The sequence below is a fragment of the Strix uralensis genome, chromosome 3 (assembly GCF_047716275.1).
Source record: "Strix uralensis isolate ZFMK-TIS-50842 chromosome 3, bStrUra1, whole genome shotgun sequence".
NCBI lineage: Eukaryota > Metazoa > Chordata > Aves > Strigiformes > Strigidae > Strix > Strix uralensis.
In genome coordinates this window covers 68,245,351-68,270,965 of record NC_133974.1, presented here as the reverse complement: position 1 = coordinate 68,270,965, position 25,615 = coordinate 68,245,351, and the positions used below count along the sequence as shown (strand labels likewise).

Genomic DNA, 25,615 nt, shown 5'->3' with positions numbered 1-25,615 from the left:
GCTCTGAGGAAGTTTTGTGGATTCTGGGTGCTTATTTTCATTTGTCTTTCAGGCACATTTTGTACATCTGCAAAACGGTCGCTCTCTGTTCTCTGTATGCCAGGGTAATAGCAGCGGAGTGTGGACCACAACTGTTTATGATCACAACATTGCTTGTGTTTCTGTATTTCCTTGTTCTGCCCTGGGCATGCCTCTTTTACTGTTTCTTGAAACTGAATATTGCCTTTTACTTTGTCATAGATTTATATACCAAAAAACTATACGTGGGTTTGTTTTTTTCTCCTCTTTGTCTGGATGGGGGTCTCAGGGCATACCTACCAAAAAATGTACCACTTAGATGGTAGTGTTCTTAAAGTAATACAGTGTACCAATGTGGATGTAATTATCCGATACAAATTCCCCTGGTACATGGTTACGCTGATATAACTAGTTTGTATAGTGATTATATCCATTTTTCTGAGTTTGTTTATGCACACTCTATCTCTGACAGTGTAGACTTGGTCTCAACAGAAAAGTTCTTTCTAAAAATCACATAGAAACCATGAGTAATGTGTAGTTGGTAATGGGTTTATGGCCACTTCATGCACACCTGGGTTTGTTTTGTTGCATCTCAATTTATCTTTAACAGAAAATTATTTTACTGTTTTTTGTTTTCTTGTGATTGACAGTTCTATCCTAATATATTTACAGAGTCTGAAAAATGCAACTCTAACATACAAGAAATTTCAGCCTGCACAAAACAAAATTGTAGAGAGTATCACTGTTCTTAAAAATGTAAGTTCACTTCATTGCAACTTAAGTAAGTTGTAATAAACTTCTGCAGCTCTGGCTAAAATCTCTGATTTGTGTAAGCTGCCAAAGGGGGGAAAAAAAGGATCTAGAGTATTTTTGAAAGGCATGCTTTAATTGCTGTTGTGTCATACAGGAGGAAGTCAAGGTTTGATTGCTACAGAAAGTTTCTTTTTTAGGTAGTGGTTTATTGAAAATTCCATGCAAAGAAAAGCAGTTAGATAATTTGCATGTATAGTTTGGTTTGTTAGAAAAGTGGAAACTAGAGGAACTAAAGGGAATTGAAATTATAGTGTCAGGTGACATTTTATAGGTAGTGTAGTAAAGTAGGGTTTGACCCTCATAAGAAAATGCTCATGAAAAAAGAAAGCAGAAAAAAACCCAGATTATTTTCTGTAATTTATGGTGAAGTTTAGACTTTTTTGGCTACAGAGGTTAGTATTGCTGCTGGCTTGACTGGGCTAACTTAATGCTCCCCACCTCCCCAAACCCTAGTAGTGTGCCTGGAATTTTCCTCTGCTGGGCTTGGTGGTGGACTGTCAGAGCTTGTGTGTACTCCTTATCAAGTGATTTATGAATAGCTGAAAGAAATATCTAATTACACATTGTAGGACATAATATAAGCTCAAATAATTTAGTAGAGCAGAATGCTTAACTTTGTTGAAATAATACTACTTAATGAGCAGTTTTCCCATAGAGAAATATCTGTGCTTGGGCAGAAAGGAGCTTTATGTTTAAAAAAGTCTAACAGGACTGATCAGAACTGATCAGGATTATCAGAATTAGTCTTATTAGACAGTAAGGTTTTCTTGCATATTGTTTTTTTTGTTTAAACAAGATAAACGGCCCAATCTATTTATGTATTTTGTATTTGTGGTTTACATTAAAACAAAACAGGTGTAGTGTGTCAAGAAAGAATAACATGAAATAATAACTGGGGTTACCCTTTCTTGACAACAAGATGTGACAGAACTTAGAGCAAAAACTATTTAGTTTAGACCAAAGTCAGTATTCAACAAAGACTTAAGTTGCTGGCACCTATTAACATTTTTCACAGCTCAGTGTAGTTCATTTTGAGTGTAGTCTGTTCACAAAAGTCCTAAAAGTATGTGGAGTTTCATGTTCCTTGTCTTTCAAAGACAGCTAAAATAGTTCAGTTAGCTGGAAAATATCTCTTTATTTGCTCTAACTGTTTTCAATTTATGTGGGGTTTGAAAGTGATTTTATTTCTTTCCATACAAGCATTAGCAATGAAAAAGAGATGCTCTGGAGTGTAATGCAGGCCCCTGGTTAACTGATGTCTGTGCATGCTGGCAGGGTTTAACTGAGTCCTTTGTGACACCTGTGAACACTGATTCATCTTGAGAGTTGGATTTCTAAAACTATTTTGTTAATGGTGTAGAAGAGAGAATCGAGTACAATTCATAGTCTTCTGTAACAATATGGATAGACTAATTTTGATTTTTTTCCCATTTAAAATCAATTACGTTTATGAACACAGTTTCTGAAGGTGCTTATGAAAGGTTTTTTTCCTTGCATTTGTCTGAGACAAAATAGTTCTTTAGTGAAAAAGGTCTTTATCTTTGGCTGGACATTCATAGACTCCTACAACCAAACTCCCTATCCTGTTTAAGTCAATGAAAGTTTCTACACTTTGGTAAAGGTAGGATTTAACTATCAACTTTGAGACCATAAAGTTGGACCTCTTGATGCTGTGTGATATGGAGAGATCGTGATACCAGGCTCTTAAAGAGATTTTGCTTTAAAATCTCTGCAAAGCTATGTGAATATAATTTCCAACATTCTCACTAGAATTGTGTCAAACAGAACTTGTACCCTGTTCCATTATTTTGTGCTTGGCCCTACAATACTAGCAAAATTCCTCTAAAAGTTAATGGATATTTTCACAGTGCTGATTGGCTAGAATCTTTTTTTTCCTTAAGGCTTAAATAATGGATAAGCTACATGTATTTAATTTTGTGAGGTCCAGTTGGATTTCGATATAGGCTTAGCAAGGTGTTACTAATACATCTGAAGAAATTTGTGGTAAGGGTAGGAGTCCTTTATGTAATATGAAGGAAATTATGTTAGTGAAACAATGTTAGTGAAATACAAATTCACAGGAAGGTGTTTGTTTTAGAGCTAGAGTGATGCCAAATACAGTGTTGCTCCCTCTGCAATAGGTTGGTATAGTGGCAAAATCTTGGGATGGAGAGGGCAATAAAGTTGGTCTGTAAGTTATCTGTCACATTTCATATACGTCATATCATTCTTAGCTTTTTAATCTCTGATTTACTTAATTACTAATCAAAAAAATACAAAAATTGTGCTCATCTTTGGCCTACTTTATCATAGTGGATAATGTTGTTTATTGGTGAAAAACTTCAGAATCAGCCATGCGTTAGTAAAACTACTACATAATTTGGAGTAGTAAGTAGGGCAGTTTTGAGTCAGCTATGTTTTTGTAAAGGAGTAAGGTTGTAAGTTGGAACTGATACACAGTAGTACGAAGGTTCCCATAGCACCTTTCTTTGGTCTGATTTATTATTGACAAGACTTTGGTCTGTGAAATGTTGGGAGACAAACGGATGACGTATAGTACCTTCATTTTCTCTGCTTTGTTTTTAGCTCTGGTCACTAATAGTGGAAAACTGTTACCATATAGCTGTTCAGTGATTCCATTAAATTACATAGTGATCTCTTTGTGGACAAAAATTCATCACTGTATGTGTTGCTTTTATGAACAGGCTTGTCAGAGAGGTGAGAAAGTAATAGACAAGGAAATGGAAGCATATCAGATCCTCCAAAACTTCTCTTTTGGAGCAAGAGCAAGGTGTGTTTATACAGCACTTTGGAAATGCTTGTCTTGTGCCTGGGTCATACAGATTTCCACATCCAAAGTTCATAAACATGAACCTTCCATGATGGCAGGTTGGCCCAGACACAACCATTTGTAAAAAGCTAAGTGTACAAGGACAAGAACCTCTACTTTAGTTTTGGTCTGTGTCCTCTATGTGATGCTTTACAGTGGTGTGTCTGGCATCTTTGCTCGTTCTTCTGTAGTAACGGTGAAGTACCTTTCAGTAGATATACCCTGACTTTCCTTCCCTTGCTCCCTAGATCACCCTCTGCATGGCAGGAAAGAGAAAGACACATGGGACGATGGAGTTCCTTTGCGCACACCTCTCCAAAGCTTCAGTGCAGCATATTGTCCACAAATGGAGTGACTATGAGAGAAACCTTTTAATTGTCTTTTTCTCTCTCACAGCCTTAGTAATTAAAGAAGAAAACAAGGATGCTAAATAAACATTTTTGGATGTATGCTGGTTGAGAATGACGCCTAGAGGGGAAGATAAATAAGATGGGGAGGGGAGGTTTGAATGTGACTGACAGTGGGTTATAATTGCCTACAAGAAGTTATTTTTTGTCAGATCAAGTCTCTAAGTCCTCAACCTAAAGAATTTCAGTGCTACAGCCTTTAAAACCTCTGTCCAGTCGCAAGTTGTATAAGCACGTCTTGATGAGTAACTAAGATCCGATAGAAGGCACCATCTCGGATACAGTGGTAACATCCTCTAACTTCCATTGTTTGACATCTCCACAGATAATTACACACAGAATACAGTGCCTTCTTATCTTGCTTGGTGCTTGCAGGTATTTCTCTTTACAAGTGCTTATGCACTGTTTTGATTTAATTTAGTTGCAGTATCATTAGATCCTGGTCAATAGTTCAACCCACTTAACTAGCAAGCAGGGGAATAAATGAAACCAATTTTGACAAACTCTTTCTCAGTCAAGTGGGTTGTCTGGCAAGCCAAGAGTGTAATAAATAGATTTTGTGGCTATTTACAGACTCACTCACATGAAAACAGAGTGCCGTGCTTTCCAGTTTCATTACATAATTCAGACAGGGTCACATACTGATGATGGGATTACACCTGTGTTTTAATCTCAGCCAAAACTGCATTTTTTTGGCTCCTGCTTTGATGTTTTCCCATAAAAATAAACAGATTGCACCAGAAAATTGAGGGGTTTGGCTATATTGCATGAAGAAATATTTAAGTATGCATGTATAAGTATATACATATACACTTATGTACATTATGTGATCATAGCTTTTGCCTCCAGTCATGTTCTGTCTGCTTCACAGTACAATATACCTGGAATAACTTCATGAGAGCTCATGGTTGCAGGTCTGGCTTGTTTGTCACTGAGGGGAAGGTTTGTCCTAGATTCAATGTAGGTTCAACTTCTGCTATTATTTAAATATCAAAGAAAATATTTTAAATAAACTTTTTTGCATTATTTATGTGTGAGTATTAGTATTTATTTCACAAGTGTGTATAGATGCTTATACACAGCTGCACTTTGTTAAACAGGTTAAAAAATTGTATTAGTTCTCCGTGATGACCTGCTGTGGTTTCACTGTGGTGCAGCGGGTATCAGAATCTGGCCAGGTGATCTTTCTAAAATGTTATTCATTGCTGATACAATGATGCGAGCAGAGTCAGTAACTGAGCATTCCCATTTTATTGCCTGTGACTGATTCAGCCAAGGTCACTTCTTGTTGGACCCTGAAGATGTTTGCCTTCTAAGTTGAAGCACTTTGAGTTCCTTTTATATCCTTTTGTTTCTGAAGGACATAATTGTATCACTCTTAAGTCTAGCCAGAAGGTTAAAGGATTGTTTCTAAGGCCCTGTCACTGGTGGTGTATGACAGTCAACTTGTGCGTGGTGCTCATTAACCCTCACTCCTCTGGTAGGACGCCCACTTCAGCGCCATGGCTGAACTAGTGGTGCCAGGTCTCATGGCTGTAGAAATATGACCAGAAAGTCAATCCATGAACAGACTACCTGTGTAAATAGATTATGCAAATGAAAGATACCATAAAAAACACTTGCATCATGCCAACACTTGTTATCTTGTTGCTTGACTTTCTCTGGTGTCAAGCGCAAAACCATCTTGCCCTCATCTCACAGTTTTCTAATCAGTGCCCCACAGCTGAGAAGATGACACTAAACTGTGCTTGGCACAGTGTATGTTACCGTGTTGAACTGCCTTGTCTCTTGTGAATAAAATGACAACCCTGTCATTTTGGATCAAATCCTGACTTCAATAAAAGTGCAGAATGGGAAGTCGTTACCGATTTTTTTTCATGAGGCCAGGATTTTGCCGTCAGCTGTAGACAGGAATTGTGCTGCTGAAATAGTGTTCCTTGTGACTGTCTCAACCTATAAATGGAAACCTTCAGCACGCGAGGTTTGCTCTTCGTTGGATATAGTAACACTAGGTGAGAATATTGGAAAAGCTGTCTACATGGAAACAGCCTCTGGATACTTCAGGCAGAGAAGATATAAAACAAAAGGCACTCTCAACAGAAATGATTGTTACATTGCCAGATGGTATAAGGTAATTTGGAAGGAAAGAGTAAAGATATATTATCTACCCCAAGGTGCTTTCATTGTGATTTGAATATAAAATGCATGAAGTCTTAGGTACAAGTGTTGGAACTGACAGTGGCTTAGAGCTGTGGTTTTAGCTTTTTTTTTTTTTTTTTTTGGGTAGTTATAATCTGTCTGAGAAAGGAACTTGCTGGGTTCCCGAGGGCATTGTAGTTCCAGCAGAGTTCGTGAGCTTGGAGCCTGGACTGTACCCCTTACCAGTCTTGTACGCTTGTTTCCCCAGTGAAATCTCATTATTTGGCTTTGGAACTGCTTGTTAAGATGTGAGAAACTTGCATTTCATTTCAGTTTGTGCATGATATAATTTTGTTTTTTTAATGAATTCTGATACCTTCTTGTTTCAAGTGGCATAATTTCAGAGATTTTTTTCTTCATGCTTCTGGTATGTTTCAGCATAAAAAATACACAAGAAAATATTTACAATAGGTTTGCAAGGTTCTAGTGTGTTTCATTCTAGTGTAACCCACCTGTCCTATGTATCTAGTCCTCCATCTGAAGCCCAGTGACACCAAACTGAATTGGCTTATCCTGATAACTGTTTCTGTTTGCACTTTCCCATTTTTAGATGTAATTTTGAAAGAATCTTGTACCTGATGGATTGATTAGAGGGGAGATGAGCTATTTTCTTTTTTTAAATACTACAAGCAAATTAAAAAAGGAAAAGGAAAAAGCCCAGATCAACAAAAACTTATAACATGATTTTAGAATGCATAACCTTGGGCAAAAAGGGCTAGTTATTGGAGTAGTTCTTGAGTAACCTACTTGTTTGATAAGGATCCTTGCCTGTTTAAGTTGTTGTTGGTTGTTGGAAACATTCCATTTCTAAATTTGTGCCTTACTGCATACCCTGAGGTATGTGTACAACTCACTGTAATTGCACAGTTTATTATTTTATTAATGAGAGCTATGATAATGTGTTGGCTCATGAATTCCCTCCAGTCCAGGTATGGTCTCCTAATTGCCCAGGGTTCTGTGATTCCATTGTTTGTTCTGCGGATGTGATGGAGAGCAAAAGTAAAGCCTTTACAAGCATGGTTTAAAGAACTCAGACCTTGCCCTAAAGCCTGTATTTGGTGTGATAGTGCAACCAAAGGCTGGAAAAGTAGGATACCTTTTTAACACACACCTAATGAATAATAATAGAAGCAGCAGAAGTAAATACTTACTACATAATCCCAAGTACCTGAGACTTTGCCAGCTGGAAGGAGAGGGACGCACACCTTAATTGGCCTTCCTAACCATAACAGAGCACCCCTTAGTACTTCTTTGATCTGGGTCTCTCCTGCCTGCCTCTTTGCCCGAGTGGCTGGAAGACTCACACTAAATTTGCTGTAAGGCACACAACAGTGAGCAAGCATCTGGCATGCAACAGCAGCTCCTATTTTTAATGAGCCTCAGGGGTAGCAGGCATACTAGGGTGCCCATTCCCACGTTCCGGAAACTATTTCTGTGTGCGGATGCTACATTGGTAGTAGAAGAGCAGGGAGCAGCATCGGTGGAGGTGTGGTCTGTGGAGGAGTTGGGGAAATCCAGTTTACTGTGTCTGTAACTCTGGAGACAACTTTCCCGTAAAAAGCCATGGCAAAACACCACAACCTCAAACAACTAGCAGTTGCTCCTCAGTGCTGCCCGGCTTTACTGGTATGCTGTAAACCTCTGACCCTGGGTTTGCAAGATCTGGGGAGCTCTCTGAGGATGTCGTGGCAGCCTGGGTCACCCCAGCCAGTGGGATGGGGAGGCGGCGAGTTCCCACTGAGCGTGTCACAGGCTGCCTCCTTACTGTGGTGGCTGGTACCGTTTTCCACAGCTTCTGAAACTGCTCATTACAGCGCTTGGCTCTTCTACAAGGGCTTTTCATAGCTGTAGCCCCTGTGGCTTGCTGCAGCATGTTTTTCTGGTGGAACAGATGGTATATTACGTAGAAAGTTACTGTATTTTTGTATCACTGATTTTTATTTATTTATTTCTTTGTCTCTTTTTTTTAAAGTGGGCATATAGAGTAAATGCAGAACTTGGAATCAGTATTGGATTTGCCTTTGATATATTAATCTTTCTATTTGCGTATGTGTGCAGTATTTTACCCTGAGTAGTGTGTGCTTTCTGAAGTTTTAGTGAACAGATTTTCGTCATTTGGATTGAAATTAGCTCAAAATACTGTAAGGGAAAAAAGCCTATGAAAGAAGATCTTTGAAAGGAAAAGTAAATGTCTTCTTAAACAAGCTTTGTACTCACTCGAGTACAGTTTTGTTTTAAAGTCAGTAGATGTGTTTTCTGTATCTAATCTTTGTTTTTTTTAATTGATATCATCTGGTCAATTTGAGTGAAAATGCTATTCCCATAAGAAAAATATTTATTCTAAATATTATTGTTGCCTAGGATCTTGCTGAATTCATGAGATACAGAAGCAGTCAAGTTGTTTTAATATTTTTAACATTTTTATAGTGTTTTCTCATTGTTTCCATGAAAGCAATTTCAATAAATATTTCAGCAATTGCTTTTGGTTTCTTGAAATTAGGTTACCTATTGTTGAAAACTGCAGGTTCTTAAACATGGGTTTCAGATCTGCTTTGTCTTGATTAGACATCTGAAATAAAATATAAATACTTGAGCAAGCCCCAAAATAAGGACTTGCCTTTTCCCCCACTTAGCTGCCACGACTTAATGTGTTTTGTCCAAAGAATCTCTGTAAGTTGTCACTTATAAAAGATAGTTACAATCACAGGGTTTTGGTTCCACTTAGCCGTATCACTTTAATATATTATTTTTCACTTTTTATGTGTGTATATATCTTGCATAGACCCATATATATTATTTTATATATATACACACTCACAGGAGTGTATGTATGTACATACGTATACACACACAACGCACATATACACTCTCACACTATATGGACATTCACACATATCTGAAACATGAAATGTAAGGTTTATGTTTTCATCCTAAACCCAATCCTTACCACATAATCGCAGTAGTGTTTTTCTCTTTGCAGTGTAGTGTTTTTCCAGTAGCTTCTGAACAGGAGGCTGCACGTCCTTGTGTCTGGAGACCTCCTGAGGTATGTGGGTGGAGAGACCAGCACTGGTGGCAGGGTCCTCCTGAGGCAGGAGAGCCTGGCATGGGGCAGCTGAGTGCAGTAGATAAGAAGACAGATGATGGGGGATGCTTCAGGAATTTCTTATTGCTGCCACTTTACTGGTGGTTAGGTTGTGTCCTTCAGCAGTGGGCAGTCTCCCATGCTGCATCCTGTGTACTGCCATATTTAGGCTGGGTACCAGGTTCACAGTGAAAAGCAAGCCCCCCCAACTTCCATTTTTTGCTGCATATATTTTGAAGATAAATAATTACCTACTATCAGGTGTTTGGCAGCTTGCACCTTGTCATCTTTGTTTGCCTTGTTTTCCTGATAAAAGTGGCATAGGATATTTTAATTATCTGTATAGGATTGCTTGAGAGAATTCACAGAATCACAGAATCATCTAGGTTGGAGAAGACCTTGAAGATCATCCAGTCCAACCGTTAACCCAACATTAACAGTTCCCAACTACACCATATCCCTAAGCGCTATGTCAACCCTAATTCCCTTAGTGATTAGACAGTTCAACAAAAAATTTCAAGATAATGGCTTTTCCACTTGCACAATGTTCCTTCGAGTGGAAGTGAAAGAATTGTAAAACCTTGTATGTAGTTTAAATTCCCAAGTGATACAGTATAGTGGCTTTGTTCTAAGTACTATGCAGATGGGTTGTAAAGGGTAAAAGTATAACTGAGTTTGTGGAAATTTGTAAAGGTGTTAAATATTTTGTAGGTAGCCAACTTTGTTTAAAAGCTGTTTTCCATATGTATTTGTACCTACTGCAACCAACTTCTATTTTGGGGTGGAAAAGCATGTGTTTTCATCAGCATACCAAAGGCACTGACACTGAGGCCAGTTCACAGTTTGCGTATGTCCTTTTGCTTTAAGTTTTGATCTTTAAATGAAAAAACACAACAGATACAGCTCTTTTAAAAATATTAGGGTCATATTTGGATGCAAAGTATACTGTAGAGAACATACGGCACTTTCTCACCTCAAACCGATGCAGAGATGAAGAATACCATTCTTCAGCTGATGGAACAGTAAGATGTAGTTACCTAAAGATTAACTCTCAGGACGTGGATGGGTGTGTGAAAACACTGCTGTTCCTTATTATATTCTCTTTAACAGACAGTGTATTGCAGGAGGCAGCCATATATGTATGAAAAATGCCTATTGCAATACTGTGCGCTGGTGCTGAATGTCTGCGCAGCCTGGCCGTGTGCTGCGGCTGTGCCATGCGGCAGTTGTCTCAGTACGGTCAAAAGTCCAAATTGTGTGTGGGTGCATTTCTTTCATTCTCGGATGTGGGGCTAAAAATAGTTGACCAAGCTTATTCTGAGTGAGTGTGGTACTTTATGGTCAGATTTCAGAAAAATTGAATGGCTCTCTTATGTGTTGTTTAGGATGTTACAGTCCTTTGAAGGTTTTTTCCCCTTTCTCCTTCTCTCAAGAGAGTGTATGATATGGGCTGGATTCTGATCCAGCACCCACATTTTTAAGGGCCATGTTCTTATCAATTTATTCTGATTGAACTAATCCAAACTGTTGTTAATGCTTCTTTGATTTGATGTACAGTTAAAATCAGATTTTCTTCCTCAGATTGTGTATTGTGTACTGCAAATCATTGCCAACACCAAAGACTCATTAGTCTGCTTTTTTTTAATGTTGAAAAGCATCCTGATAATTAGTGCCAGACTGACAACTTTCAGGATTAAGTCTTCATGCTAATGTCAGAACAAGAAGCAGTAGAGGTTTCTTCATGATAACTGGGCAATGCATGTTCAAGATAAGCTGTCTTTGAAAAATTTAGCTCTGAAGGAAAGGGCAGAAAACAACCAAACCACCTCATATCTTTGCAGAAGAATATGTTTTTAACAGTATATCCAAAATATGTAGTTTATAAATAAATAAAAATATTATCTTTGACCTTCTTTTAGTAAAATGAGCAGTTTTGGTAAGTTTTTGCATTGCATATGTCCCACGAAAGATACGATTTATTATGATTCCAAGATACAGACTGGTGGTTCCTTAGTTTCACCTCGAATTACTAGGGCTGAAAGGCTGGCTTCAGTTCCTGGTGTGACCACAGGGTGGTTATTGCAGGAACACGGCAAAAATACTCCTCTTCAGCTAGTGATGGTAGTATGAGATGAGAATCCCGAAAAGCATTTTCCAAACACCTTGTAACCTTTTTCACTGAGGTTTGTTGAATTAAGTGCCTCTATTTGAAAATCAGCTTCTATCAAGTGGAGCACTGCTACCCAGTCTGTCTCATTCAGTATACAGAGGAAAAGTCTAGTGTCCTGGACACCAGAGGCTATTGCTGGGATATGGTTATTGTGGAATGACTGTATTGATCACTGTATTTTGACATGTTGTTCAGAGACTAACAAAAATGGGTCTAGAATCTGTCTCATGAGTGAGTGTACTGTAAGCCTGTGCATCGCCCTGCCCCAGGGGAGGATCAGCTGTAACCAAACCATTTCTTATGGGTGGTTGTTCCCACTGCTCTTTAAAACTTCCAGTGGTGGAGAGTCTGAAACCTCCCAGATGGTCTCATCTGGATTCTTAACGATGCTTTCCATTAAAAAAGTCTTTCTAATGTTTAGCTTAAGAAGGTAGTAATGGTGGGTAGGACTGCAATCCAGGTTCTTCCTATGCTTGTCAGGTAAATATACTAATGATTTACTTAGGGTCAGATGGACAGCCTGTGAAACAATGAGTTACCAAATGCTGAACTTCTACATGCCACTACCGAACTCCTGTGCTGTCACCCTTTTCCTTAAGCTGAGCCGTTATCTGCTTCAGAAAGGCGGGGGTGAAAATGAAAAGAAGCATCTGCATTCACTTTGCTGGGTTGTCAGCCATATCTGACAAGGGAATCCTGTAGTTTTACATTCCAGTTGTGCCCCAAATGCATTCACAAAATATGTTTTACTCCATGGGATCCAAAAATACGTAAGGCTTGATTTCCAGATGCTTGCAGAAGTATGGGCTGTAGCGAGAGCTTAGTGCATTTCTATATTGTAGTAATATTCTTACACAAGCTGTACAAGAAAAACAAGAGCAGCACGGCTCCTGAGCAAATATTGTTTCTAGTCACATACGATACTTTGCAGCTGAGCCTGGTGACATGCTGCTTAGCTGTTTTGCTATGCAAGTGCAGAGAACGCTGTTAGCAATAAAGCCACTGCTGGTTTCTCCTCCAAAACCTCCCTCCTTGCAGTGCATTGGAAATGACTGAACTTTGGCCCTCAATCTGCTGACACCCTGAGGGAGTGTAAATGTAATGACGTCTTTGCTTGTTTCAGCTGCACAACAGGAAACGCTCATGGCCTCCCCTTCTTCCTGCTCTGAGAAAGTGCTGCCTTTTTTTTTTTTTTTTTTTTTTTTTTTCCCTTCCCCTGCAGACGAGCGGGCTCAGACCTACTTTCACGTCGGGGCTCAGCAGCCAGCCGGTGCTCGCACAGGGCCCCCATTGCTGCTGCCTCCTCGCCGGCGCAGTCAGTCGCCTCCCCATTGCTCTGCTGTGGTGGTGATGCCAGAAATACCAGCGTTTTAATTCCACACACACACCCCCCGGAGAAGTGACTGAGAAGAGAATACAGTTATGTGGCAATGGCTTGCTCCACGGAGCATGTCACTGGATACAGCTCAGCTGCAAAGACCAGGATGGTCAGGTGATGATTTGCCTTGGGGAGACCACATCACTTGCATAATATAGAGGACACACTGTCAGGTGGGCATTGAAAGATCCTGGAATATGATCCCAATAGTGCTGAATAATGCTGAATATACAGGGCCTGAACAGATTTCTTTGCCTTGCTGGAATACGGAGGTTTGTTTCTTGCAGAGCATTGACAGAAAACCTGTTTAACCCTCTCCAGCTGCTGCTTTTACACTTTGTAACCAAAACAGGGATATGAGTAAGAATGGTTATTTGAGAAACACAGGCATTTTGCAGCTAACTCAGGGAGGAGGATTTTATCTCATCAAAGTCAGCCAAATCATTAAAGCAATACAGTGTTCTTGGGAGTGAAATTAATTGATTTAATATTCACCTGTTATTCTCTAATGATTGGGGGGGAGGGTCACTTTTAAAGAATAAAAAGCATATTCACTAGGGAGTTTGCATATTGTGGCATGAGAAGAGGCACTGAGTAGTCTAGAGTGCAGCATCCTGGATTTGAGAGATTTAATTAACTTTGAATGTAAACAGCGCTGGTGCAGTTGCTTATTCATTTGTTTAATGTTGCATAGGCATATTATTTGAGGAGCAACTTTTGCCTGAGTTCTGTAATAAGCAAGTTTTGGATTTATCTCATTAATCTATCACACTACCTAGCTAAATAACTTGTTTTTAACAAGCTGGAGTTACATAACATGAATCATGCCTGGCAAGATGCTTGCAAGCAGGGAAAAGCAAGATAGGCAAAGAAATAACGGCACTCAACCTTTGCAGAATAGGATACGACTGGGTTTTGAAATGAAATACTGTGTGTTGGTACGCTCAGCCATACAGACAAGGTTCATTATAAGGATGGGATGTGTTTTGAAACAACATCTTGGGATGGGAATGTTTAACAGATAGAAGACAGAATTTGCTCAGGCATGTGCAGTCCTTGGAGGGTTTCGTATATGTACCTGCCAAATTCTGCCCCCCCCCCCCCCCCCCCCCCTTGTTTTTCCTCTGGAAAAGCACTGTAGAATAGTAAATGGGAGAAGTCTCTTAAATGGGACTGATTTCATGTGTAAAAGAAAATAGCTTGATGAGCTATGATCACCCCTGTAAAGTGTTACGCAAATCTCTTTTCTTCTTTTAAATATGCCCCTATAGGGTTATTAGGCATGTATGCAATACAATAGTCCTCTCTCTCAAGAGATATTTTACAACCAGTTTATGGAAAGGGGAAGCAAGTGATTATATGAATGCATTAGAATAAAAGCAATTGATTTTAAGTTAAATCTTCCTTTAGTAATATTTCCTTGACAATTTTCTCTGCTGCTATTCAGTTTTGATCTTCAAAGTCATGCTGAGTTGTTAAGCCTGGGATGACCTTTTGCTTTAGTGGCACGGGTACAAATATTAAATAACCATGTTAGGAAATAAAGGCGTGAGAGTAACAGGTTTTTAGGAAAGGAGTGGGAATAATGACTTTTTAGGAAAGGAGTGGTTTAGTGCCCCTGAATTCCCCTTCAAGCTGTCCTGCTCCCTCTCATTTTGACCAAATGAGTCTGTATTTTTCCTTGCTTTCATCTATAAATGAAATAGCAGTAAACTGTGGCATAGGGCTATTAACTACTGTATTTTGAGATTTTACTGTTATTAACAACAAATATTCAAATATGAGTGCTGATATTTATGGTCTTCTTTTACATACTACCATACGTGTGTGTGTACACAGTGGCTGATTATGCGTTAGTACAGACAACAGCTGAGAGGTTATAATGAGAAACAGTTACATCTGTAAGCTGCTTCTGTAGCTAGCACCATTGCTGATAATTTCAGCACAGAGAGGAGGAGATGAACAAGCACAGACGGAAACATGTATTTTCTCACACAGGAGGCCATTCAGGTCATGGCCAAGGGATGTCAAAAAGGCACTATAAGGAAGTGGACCATGTTGCTGTCATTATGTCCTTATTTTCCAAACAAATGCAGGATTTCTCTTGGACTGTCAGTGCAACATCCTTCAGAAGGAACTTGCTTTTCAGCAAATCAGAAATTTCAGTCTTCAGGAGAATTTTCATTTACTGTACTGAATTGACTTAGTTTTGTGTAGTCATGTGTTACTGTTGCAGCAGCAGAAGCTTAGAGCTGGGGATCTAAATAGTGGCACATAAGGACACCAAAATCTTGTAGGTGGAGAAAGACCTTTTCCTGAATCTGCATGATGGTGACCAAATACAGAGTTCATCAAATGCTTTCTATTTGTATCTGCTCCAATACTCTTGACTCTATAGTGGTTTTTGGCTAACTAATAGTTATATCCTTTCTGCAACTCCATGATTTTTCTTGATGCAGATGAATATTATATAGGGGCATCATACAAAATTGTTGAAATTTTTGTACATGCTATCAATAGTAGCATGGGTGCAATTTTCCGATGTGGTTAATTAGGTGGCTTCAAGTGTCCTTTACTTGAATTTCCCTTACTCTTTTGGATGAGAAGTCCTTGTGGTTTTGTTAAGAGCTGAGACTTGTAAGGCCAGGAATGTAGGAGGAAGCACTGTGGGGCCCACGGGAGTTTTCACCCCACGTTTCGGTAGAGTCTATGAGATGAGCATAGCTGCAGAGGGCTTGTTGTGGCTGCCTGCTGTGGTAAGTTGTCTGGTGAGAGCCTGTGCCTCCAGGTCTTTGCCGGGGGGGGGGCGAAGAGGGGTGGGCTGAGGGTGTGAGCTGGGGTGTGAGCCGTGGCTGGGCAGGCACGGGCTAGAGCCACGCAGACGGGCACTGCTGGGCTTGGTGCCCAGGAGAAGTAGGGGTTGTTCATCATCTGTGTGGGAGGTGTGGGCTGGCCTTGATTTTTGGTGTAATTTCTGTTGAAATCAGTGTGATGTGAGTGAGCAGAGTAGGGCAAGTGTGTGGCTGCCAGGTGAAAGAAAGTAATTGCCACGCGTGGCACTGATGCATAGGAAGGGAGGGGGAGTATCTGTGTGCATGCAGGCAGTGGCTTGCTCAGGAGTAAACTCGCACATCCTGATGTCCTTGAATAGATCTTCAGAGGTTAATAGTCCCTGTCATACGGCTCCGCAGAGAGGGATTTCTTGCCCTGCAAGTCGCTGTACCCAGTTCCGTTTTCCTTGCTGTTGTTAAAAGCCTGTGTATCTTGTCTGTTCAAACCGTGAAAGGTCTTCAGGTTATCAAGTTCTTCCCATATAGCAGCAAAACTTGAAATAATTACCAACTCAGTTTCACTGTTTTTGCCAGTTAAAAAAAGGTGAATTTTAATTTACACTAATTATTTAACTACATGAGATGCTCAGCATGAGAATGACTAGGTGCAAATTAAGATTAAGTAAAGGAGAAAAATACGTTGTGCATTACATTTTTCATATTTAATGTTCTATTTGTATTTCATTACCAGTCCATCTGCAAGAAGACTTCTCTTAGCAGATTGAAGCATTTTTTCAAGAGAAAGACCAAATGTACAGTTAGGCTGATAAAAACAAAGTTTTTGTCTGAATAGATTAAGATGGGAGAGTTTTAATAAAATCATCTCAGTATTGCAGACTTACTTTCTCTTAACTCTGGTTACACTATGTGCCTTGATATGATCTCTGGAGCCGTGCAATGGCCACACTTTCTTCAGATTGTCTTGCTGAAACACGAACATTTTGTAGCCTCCCCAAAGCTATTGTGTGTGTGAAATCAGCCCTTAGGTAATACTGAAATTTGTATAATGCATAACCTAGGTGGGTACATGGTCTTAGCTCCTTGTCACAGGAATGGATTTCGGAGTGTTTGCCTGGTTTCTGTAGTTGTGCTTGTTGCAGTCGTGCTGCCCCACAGCCTGTCCCATGTGAACATGCTGTTGCTTTGGGAGAGACAGACCATGATGGCTCCACTGTTTGTGGGCATGAGAAGCAAAAGCTTTTGCGCAGTCATAGACAAGCCTAGCTGAGGGGGTGGGTTGAATGCACCATCACTCTTACCAAGGTGAGTTCAACACGGTAGTGGTGTTGCCATGGTACATGTTTCTTTGGAAGCCCCGATACAACACATTTCTGTATTGTAGAGAACTTATTTCACCATCCAAAAATATGCGTGCTGTCTTTCTTTACCTCAGCTGACTCTGGCTTTGAACCTTTCCAAACTTTGGGGATGTTTGTAGAGAGACTTTCCTTTGTGAATGGAATGTGTAAGTGCGGCGTGAAAGATTTGGTTTATCTGCATGGAACATGCTTGCTTGAGCAGTTGCTTTCCACAGTGCAGCGCCTGCAGATTAAAATCCTTTCTGTTGTGGTCATGCCAGTTCAGTTCCTTCTGCAGCAAGTCAGTTTTGCTGGTGTACTGCAGTAAGGTGCCTGGTTGCATTAGTGAGGAAGGAAATTTTTCATTTCTGCTGATGTGTCATTCTTATAGATTCAAAATGGTAATGACAATTTTTTATAACAATTTTTTAAAGATACTCTGAAAACTAGAATAACGCTCCTTGCTTCAATGTATATTTTATTTCACCAGTAAAACTGCTTTTAATTCATGCGTTTGCACTTGGAATATGAACACTTTGCATCAAAACTAGAAATGACAGTGTCATATGCATGGAATGTATCTTTTAGTTTATGGTGGCATGTTTTACTGTCTGTGATGTGTGATCACACAAGCTCAACAGTACACAGCTGACTTGATGTATTTACTGTAGTTCTCTACCTAAGGAAATACGGTCTATTGACTAGCAGGCTAGGCAGGGAGTTAATACCCATAGGTTCAATTCCTGGTTCTGCTACACAGTTCATGAGTTTGGGGTAAGATTCACAACACCTTACACTGATTTTCGTGTGAATTATATTCATAAATATGAGTTGGGCACAAAAATACCATTGTTGCACAGTGTTCTCTTTATGTCAGTGCCACTTCCTTATCTTATGGAGATGTCCTGTAGACAGATGCTGTAGTCTGCTATCGATCCATAGGGAGCCGGTAGGGGTTTTGTGCTAAAACTGACTGCGGGATTTGAACGTTAATATTGTGTGTGTGTGTGTGTGTGTGTCTGGTTTTAAGTGACCATTTTCAGAATGGTCAATAGTTGTACTATTTACTATGAGCACCTCTGCTCATAGTATTTATGCTATTAAAGATCATTTGAGTCATCACAGAAGTCAGGCTGCATGCTGCTTTGCAGTCCAGTTGTCTCCTTTACTTAAGAGCGAAAATAGTCCCACTAAGGTACAGTCAGCAGCTAAGGCAATAGAGAAGGACAGTGTGTATAGACCTGGATCCAGATGTTAGATGCTGTGTTTAGAAAAACAAAGGGTAAATTTTCCTCCCAAACAAATTGGTAAAATTCAAGGTGGAAATTTGTAATGTAAGACACTGTATTGCAACGAGTGTTAGAGTGAGTAGCAGCTTTGCAGAGTGGAGGGAAGAGATACATGCAGGTGCATGTGGGCGATGCAGAACCTGCCAGTTTCACTCTGCCTTTGTGCAACTTTGTGAAGGTTGTATTTTGAGTACCTGGGCAATTCAGAGGGTAACTGCGTGAGCAAAGTCTTGCTTAAAACAGCTACTGGGAACACTGCAGAATATTTTGGGTTCTATAGGGCACACCAGAGCTTCCTCAACCAGCAGAGTGCCCTCAGGGACACTCTCAGCCTCACCTGTTCTAAACCTTTGCGAGGCATGTATCAGCTCAGTGCCGTGGGCAAACCGAAAGCCCCCACAGTTTATGCCAGGTGATGTCTGTCCCTCTGCATCTAAAGAAAGTGTAGGTGCTCTGGTTTCCCTCCTGATCTGGGATGTTGTGACTGAGCTCTGTAAATGTCTGTAGGGGAATCAGAGGCGATGGTGGGAGTGTTGAGGAGATCTGTGGGAGGGGCTAGTTTTACACTGTACATGTAATCTTTAGCACATCCACTTGTTCGTTACACGCACTTCTCACTAATGGATGCTTCTGAGAAAATGTTAATCATCGTTGTTACATGCACAGAACTGGTAGTCTTTCACAACCGTAGTTTGGTGACTAAGAGCAGGCAATGCCACAGGACCATGGTCACCCCCGCTCCCAGCTGCCCCAGTCACAGTCGACGTGCTTGGACCTCACCAGTGAGAGAGGGCAGACCATGAGCAGCCTTGTCTTCTTTCTCGCACAGGGTTTTTTTCCCCTGTTTGCTAGTTTAAGACTTAAACAGGAAGAATCTAAGTAAAGTGATTAAACTTATGCTTTTGATACTGCTTGTCTTTATTTCCTCTCTGTTGTCAGTGATGCTTCTGGTGTACTCGTGAGGATGTCCTACATGTTCACAGTCCTTTCTGCTTGTCCTGTCCGTTGTTGCTTGGATGCCTGCTATATGCAGCTAGATCCATCTTGGCCAGTTTGGTGAGCGTGTTGCTTAGCAAATGGAGAAAATGCTACGGCAGGTGGACAGACCCAGTGAAAAGTAAATCCCATGAATATCTGCCAGATGTGTCTGGTGCTTGATTAGCAAAACCCCTAAGTGAGACTTTAATTTTGGGCAGATTCCTAAGTCATAGTGAAATCACTGGGTCCTACACATGCTCCTGAATTAAGTATATGCTTATATACTTTGTGAATAGAAATGACTTATTGAGCTGGAGCCAGCATGGGGAATTTTGGGACTCCTGCTGTTCTGCTTACACTATTTTGCAGGAGAGTTTAAGGCTGTAGAATGACACCAACTGGATCCACAGAACAATCTGCTCCTGTTCCCGTGAACTCCAAATTATTTTCCTTCTCACATGCAAAGTTGTACCAAGAGCTGCATTTAAAAACCCATCTGTTGTCCATATTATATCAATAGGAGGAAAAATTTTAGACATCTAAAATATTCTGGTTACGTGTTCCATCCTGCTGTCATCTGTCTTTCAACTACAAGCCATTTCTTGTAGTTGCACTTACTTCTAGCTGCTCAAATCTTTTCCCTTCCACCAACAGATGAAACTCTGAGTAGCCTAAGCTGCAAAAGTGGAAGCAGGATGCTACAAACTGGTAGTGGAAAGAAATGGCTGCTTTCAAAATAAGATGCTTTTGATAAATTGATAGAATAGTTTTTTCTTATCAAGTGTGGGAATAAGTAATAAATTACTTTAAAAGTTGTTTTGTCATTTTTTTCATTATACAGATCGTATATTTGAAGTATCATCAATGTCTATATGTGTTTTAATATAATTTGTGACACAAATAAGTGGTGTGTAACTAAATATAGCATTTTTTAAAAATTTTTACAGCAAAATAAGATTATAATTGCAGTGCTGCTGGTTATAATTCACCTGCTTCTGATCCCACTTTTCTGTGTTGCAGTGGCAGCAGCATAAGCATATTTCTTGGCAGATACACTGCTTTTCCACAGGGCAGCAGTGAAGTTCATCTGTACCGTTTAGTTTAGTTGTTACATTTTGGTAAAACAGCCAGTTCTGACAGAACTAGAGAGACGATATTCTATCAGCTTAGATTTGCAAGGTTTTCTTTGCAACTGTAATGAGTACTCAGGGGTGTGTGTGTGTGTGTGTATTTACATCTGTTACAGCTTTGCAGCTTTTCTCCCACTGTTTTCAAAGCAGTAGCTTTTCATTGAGGGCCTCAGGATTTTTCAAATACTGTACTGCGTCTTCCCTGTAAAACTCCATGGGAGACACTCAGGTGATAGGAGCTTTGTAGCCTTTCCCTAGTGAGATATGGATCACAAACTCAAACTGTCCATCTCACGATGGTTGGATAGCTAGGCCATAGACCTCTCTTCATGGGAGGTTCAGTGCTAACACCTGTGTATATTCCTTGTCAATCCCCTGTAAGGATTCATGCTCAGTATTAGAGCAGCATCTGTTAGCAGTTGACCAGTCTTGTTCAGTTGTTCCCCAGTATGAAGAACACAGAAGCATTCACTACATGTGATTAATTATCTGCTAAACAGCTCATTTTAACAGGGCTTCTGCTTCCTTTACCTAAATCCTAGACTCTTACCTCAGTCTCTCTTCAACAGTTTAGTGTTTCCAAAGATTCATTTGAATCCATCCCCTTCAAAACTGAAGGTCCCTGGTGTGGGAGTGTTTGACAGGAGCCACTGCTTAACAGATTAGTGTGTGGTCCAAGAGGATTCCATTGATGTCCATTCACAGATGCCCAGTTTTGTGGATGTCTATTTATGGGATTAGGTAATGGAGGTGAATCACTCAGAGGAAAGTCCTGATATGGAAGGTTTCTCTGCATATAGAAAGATTTTGAGGACAAGATTTGGGCTAGGGATAATCCCGCAGAGAACAACTGACAGATTTCAAACTTCAGCGAGGGAATAGCTAGCTCCTGAATTTAAATGCTTGGATCAGAGGGCAACACTGTTTTCTTCTGTTTATCAGGACATTAAATAAGAGTAGTTCAGTTTTAGACAAGCAGTTGGTAAAACCCGTGTTGCGATGCTGCTGGAATGTGGGAGGAAGGTCTCAGGATAAATCATTGGTGGAAACAGCAGATGAAAAGGACTTAAGGCAGACCACTAAAAGGAAGATATAGTTAATATAGGTGTGGAGTTCTGGTACAGTAGTATGTTGTCCAGTATTTACCTCATACTTTCAAAGAAGCCTAGAGATGTCACAGACCTTGCTGTTACTGAATTTCAGGCTTGAACATTTGTGGGTAAAGAACTGTAAAGCAGCCAGCATTTTCACAACTCTTTCTGGGTGATACATATTTCTACAAAATAAGCTGTATGTGCTGTTTATTGATTTGTCCCCTGAATATAAAGGCTCTAGAATTTGGAAGTATGCTTGGGTTACTGTTTTTAAATGTATAACGAGTACTGTGTACAGGATGTGTAGGAAGCAAACCAATGTCTGCAGTAGTAGATTTTTGTGGCAATAATATGAGACTCAGAAGAGACTATTTGGGAGTGCCCAGTGTGGAAGGACGTGGTGGGAGGCAGGGGGCCGTGGGGAGGGCTGGGCACGCTCAGTCTGAAGGAGCTGTGTGCTGGGCAGCAAAGCTCCAGAAACAGCTCTAGCAGGGATATTGCCCAGTCGGTGCTTTTATACATCTTGACTTACAGCACTGAGATTCAAATTTAAGGTCAAAGATGGAAGAGTGGTGGGACAGAAGGTCGGCAAGGCATTGCTCTGAGGCAACAGTACGCACATGTGTTTGAGAACCTTCCCACTCCCTCTGGTTTTCTGTGCCTTCAGTACTGCACCCACCAGATGCACTAGAAAATGCCTCCATTTTTTCGCTATGCAGCAGAAATCATGAACCCCAGCTTCCTGTAAGTGCCTGTCTTTTGGATGCAGGCCCTGGCTGTGTTTGCCTGCTGTGTACAAGGAGGCAAAGGACTGGCCCTCGAACTGATGGCCACGTCGCACTGGCTAGGTCACATCCGCACCGTCTTCTCATGTCAGACTTGTCTTGTGAGGAGGTGGTTGGAGTGGTCCAAAACCACACAGAACACAAACTATCGAGCAGTGTGCTGCAGGGCTCAAACTTCTTTCCTTTCTCACTTTTATTTAGCCATATGCGTGCACCTATAGTTGTGAACTTCATCTTTCAGCATGGTTTTGCATCTCAGTGCATCTATTTTATCTGTGGATTCTGCACTGTCTTATGACTCAACATGGAAGATTTTTCCCTTAATGCGGATGCTGACTGTCTCTCTCTTGTCTCTTTGAGCACAAGTTGGAATCAGAAGGAGCTTCTGGTGACTGAGCAGTTCTGATATTGCTACCTCTTTGTTACATGTCTTCAAAGAAGTTTATTGGGGGACGCCCGACAGACACAGGCGTGACATTATACACAGTGTGTGATTGCAGGTTTTTTTTACATAGGAAACAAGGCTACAAAAGAGATCTTGGTAGGAAGGCAGAATTTATTCCTTTGAGAATATTTTCCAGAAAGGAAGCTGTGTCAAAATGGTAAAATGTTGGAATTGTGTGATATAAGTGATTTTTTTATTACGGTGACTATTATTTTCCCTGTGGTAACATCTAAAAGCTTCTATGAAGATGTAGGCTTCTTTGCGTCCTCAGACACACTGAATTTACGATGTAAGTATCTGATAGATGAAGAGAGGAAAGAAATGTCATCACAGGGATCAAAGACAGAGACAGATTGTGAGATGCCCTCCGTGGTCAGATATGAAGTCTGTGGCAGCGAAGAGCTCAGTCTGTTTCTCAAGTCCTATGAGCTGGTAGCACTCCCAGCTCCGTACATCGCTTAGCAGCACAGAGGTCAATCTTGTGATACTGTGTGAGCCTTTAGCTCCATGTTAAACCTTCAACAGACCTTGTTCCAGTGAAGCTTCTGACATATTTAAAGTTTATGACACGTATCTTTGTGTTGCGATTCAAACCTGAATTTATTTTATTATGAAGTTTAAAGGTCCCATCTGACATAAAGCATGTTGATTTCAGGGAAGATTTATGGAATAATGTCAGATGCTGCTATTTTTAAAAGTGTTACTGCCTTGCAAAAGTGAATTTCTTGTTTCTTTGTCTAGAAACGTATTCAGAGCACTTGGAAGGAAGTTTTGGAATAAGGAGATTTCTACCCTGGGGGGGTAGTATCCTGTGCTTTCGTTAGGTCATGTCAGGCCATTGTTTTGCTTTTCTTATCATAAAGATCTTGTGTCTTTATTTGTGCTCAGCTGTGGACTTGAGTTTCCTGGAAGAGAGTGAAATAATTAAGAATTAATACTACAAAATCATATGTTCTCAGTTTGTAGCTATGTTTGTTTAGTTGAAGGCAGTTCTTGTCTGTAGCTATGTATTGTAATAGGTGGTGTAGATACATACCAGTAATAAGTAGTGTCTTGTATCTGTGGTTCTCAGTATAGCTGAAAAGAAATACCATTATTCTCTATAACTATGAGAAAACATAGACTGAGAGATTCAAGGTCACCCATCAAATGGCTAGTGAAACTGGGGTCTCTTGTTCCCTGCTGTTTTTCACCCCTAACTGCCAGCTGATGTTCTCAGTGGCTTTGTCTCTGCCTAGTGGATTACACACTGGCAGGGTATGGGAAAGAGCATGTTTAATTTATTGCTCTAGATACAGCCGCTGGGGAGGACGGTTAGGTATGGAGGGTGGTTTATCAGTAGAAGTCATTAAAGTAGTGATTAATGTGGTGCTAGAGAAGGGAATGCGGTGTGTTGTTCTTGCTCTTAAAAATCTGTGAACTGCTACACAAGGTCACGCAGCCTCTATAGGGTCCTGGTGAGAGGAGTCGGGGGAGGAAGAAGGGCACTGCCAGCCTAAATTGAGAGCTTATATTGCTGTGCAGTTGTGTCATGTGATAGAGGAACACCTGTCTAATGATTTGCTAATAGGATGGCCAAATCCTGGTAAATCTGGCTTGGTTCTGGTGTGGCAGATCTGAGACATTAATATAAGTGATGTGAGCAATAGCTTCCCTGGTCATGCCCTGGGATGCATGCGCCTGCTTTGCAAGTAAGCAGAATTTCTAGCACTGACAGTGCGATGCCGTTCCCCAGAACTAAATTTATCATTAAATAGAAGGAGACATGAGAAGGCAATGCTTGTTAAGTCTCACATGCATGGGACTCTAGCTTTGAAATGTGTTATTCCATTTCCTCCAAGTCATCCTCAGGGAAACACTTGATTTGGATTTCCTGTGCATTTTACCATCGATTCTTCAGTTGTCACTATCAGCCTCTAGATTACGGCCATAGTTCCTGTCTACTTTATTCCCTGTCAGTCAGTGCTGCTCTCCTTGCAGGCTGCACCATGATGTGTGTGTTGCTTGCCAGGTAGACAAGAAGGCAGAAGTCTTGGTAGATGCTGGGAGCAGAGCAGGGATGCTGTGGGTGACCCCATAAAACAGATGATAGGTGCACAGCAGCCGGTAGATCTGGCTGCCCGCCAGGTTAGCACAGAAGCTGCCTCCTGCACAGACCTCATTTTTCCAACTAAGGACCAACATGCTCTCATACAAACAAAAATAAAGAAATTGCACCTCGGGTATTGCAATTACTCCAGGGGATGGCCCTGACTGAGAGAAGCTGGAGAAAAAAACTCCTGGCAGAGGTTGTACTGCATCTCCTTTCTTCACATAAGTAGCAACACCAGAAAGAGATGAAGCTGCACAGCCATACGAATAAATGTGCAGAATCTGAAACTCGCACTTCTGGCTCATCTATCACATACCATCCTTTTATAGTGCAAGATGAAATGTCCAGCACCAATTTTAAGCTGCCCTCAGCAGACGCGCTGTTACCTTCTGTCTCAGTGCATGGCCATAATCTCATCCTGAAAAATAAGATTTTACCTTCCACTTACCCTTCTGGAGACAGCCTGTCAGAGCAACATGGTACCACAAACTTATCCTGCTTAATGTCAGCTAATTAAATTCATTTTGGCTATAGTACTAAGTCAATTTAATTCTGACTTTCAGAGCCTGCAGAGACAGTTGTGACTCTCAGATGGGTTTCTGTCTCTGATTAGTGATCAAATCTCTTTGTGCTTTTTTAGACTGACTCTCCGCCTGTCTTTTTCTGTGTGTCTCTCACCTGTACTTGTGATGTTAGGGAACGGGGTGTTTTTTCTCATGCTTTCATAGCTCTAGCATCTACTGTCACTTTTATTCTTTGAAATGAAAGTTTCA

General features: G+C 40.6%; 1 protein-coding gene across 12 annotated transcripts in view; it reads left to right on the top strand.

The window, feature by feature from the left end:
• Positions 1-25,615, top strand: part of HIVEP2 (HIVEP zinc finger 2) — a 142,859-nt gene that overhangs the window by 5,588 nt on the left and 111,656 nt on the right. The window contains exon 2 of one of the 12 annotated variants that reach the window (XM_074862708.1): positions 12,745-13,073. The exons of the other annotated variants lie outside the window; for them this stretch is intronic. The gene's annotated coding sequence lies outside the window, so the exon portion shown is untranslated. The remainder of the gene's footprint in view (positions 1-12,744; positions 13,074-25,615) is intronic. 12 annotated transcript variants of the gene reach the window in all.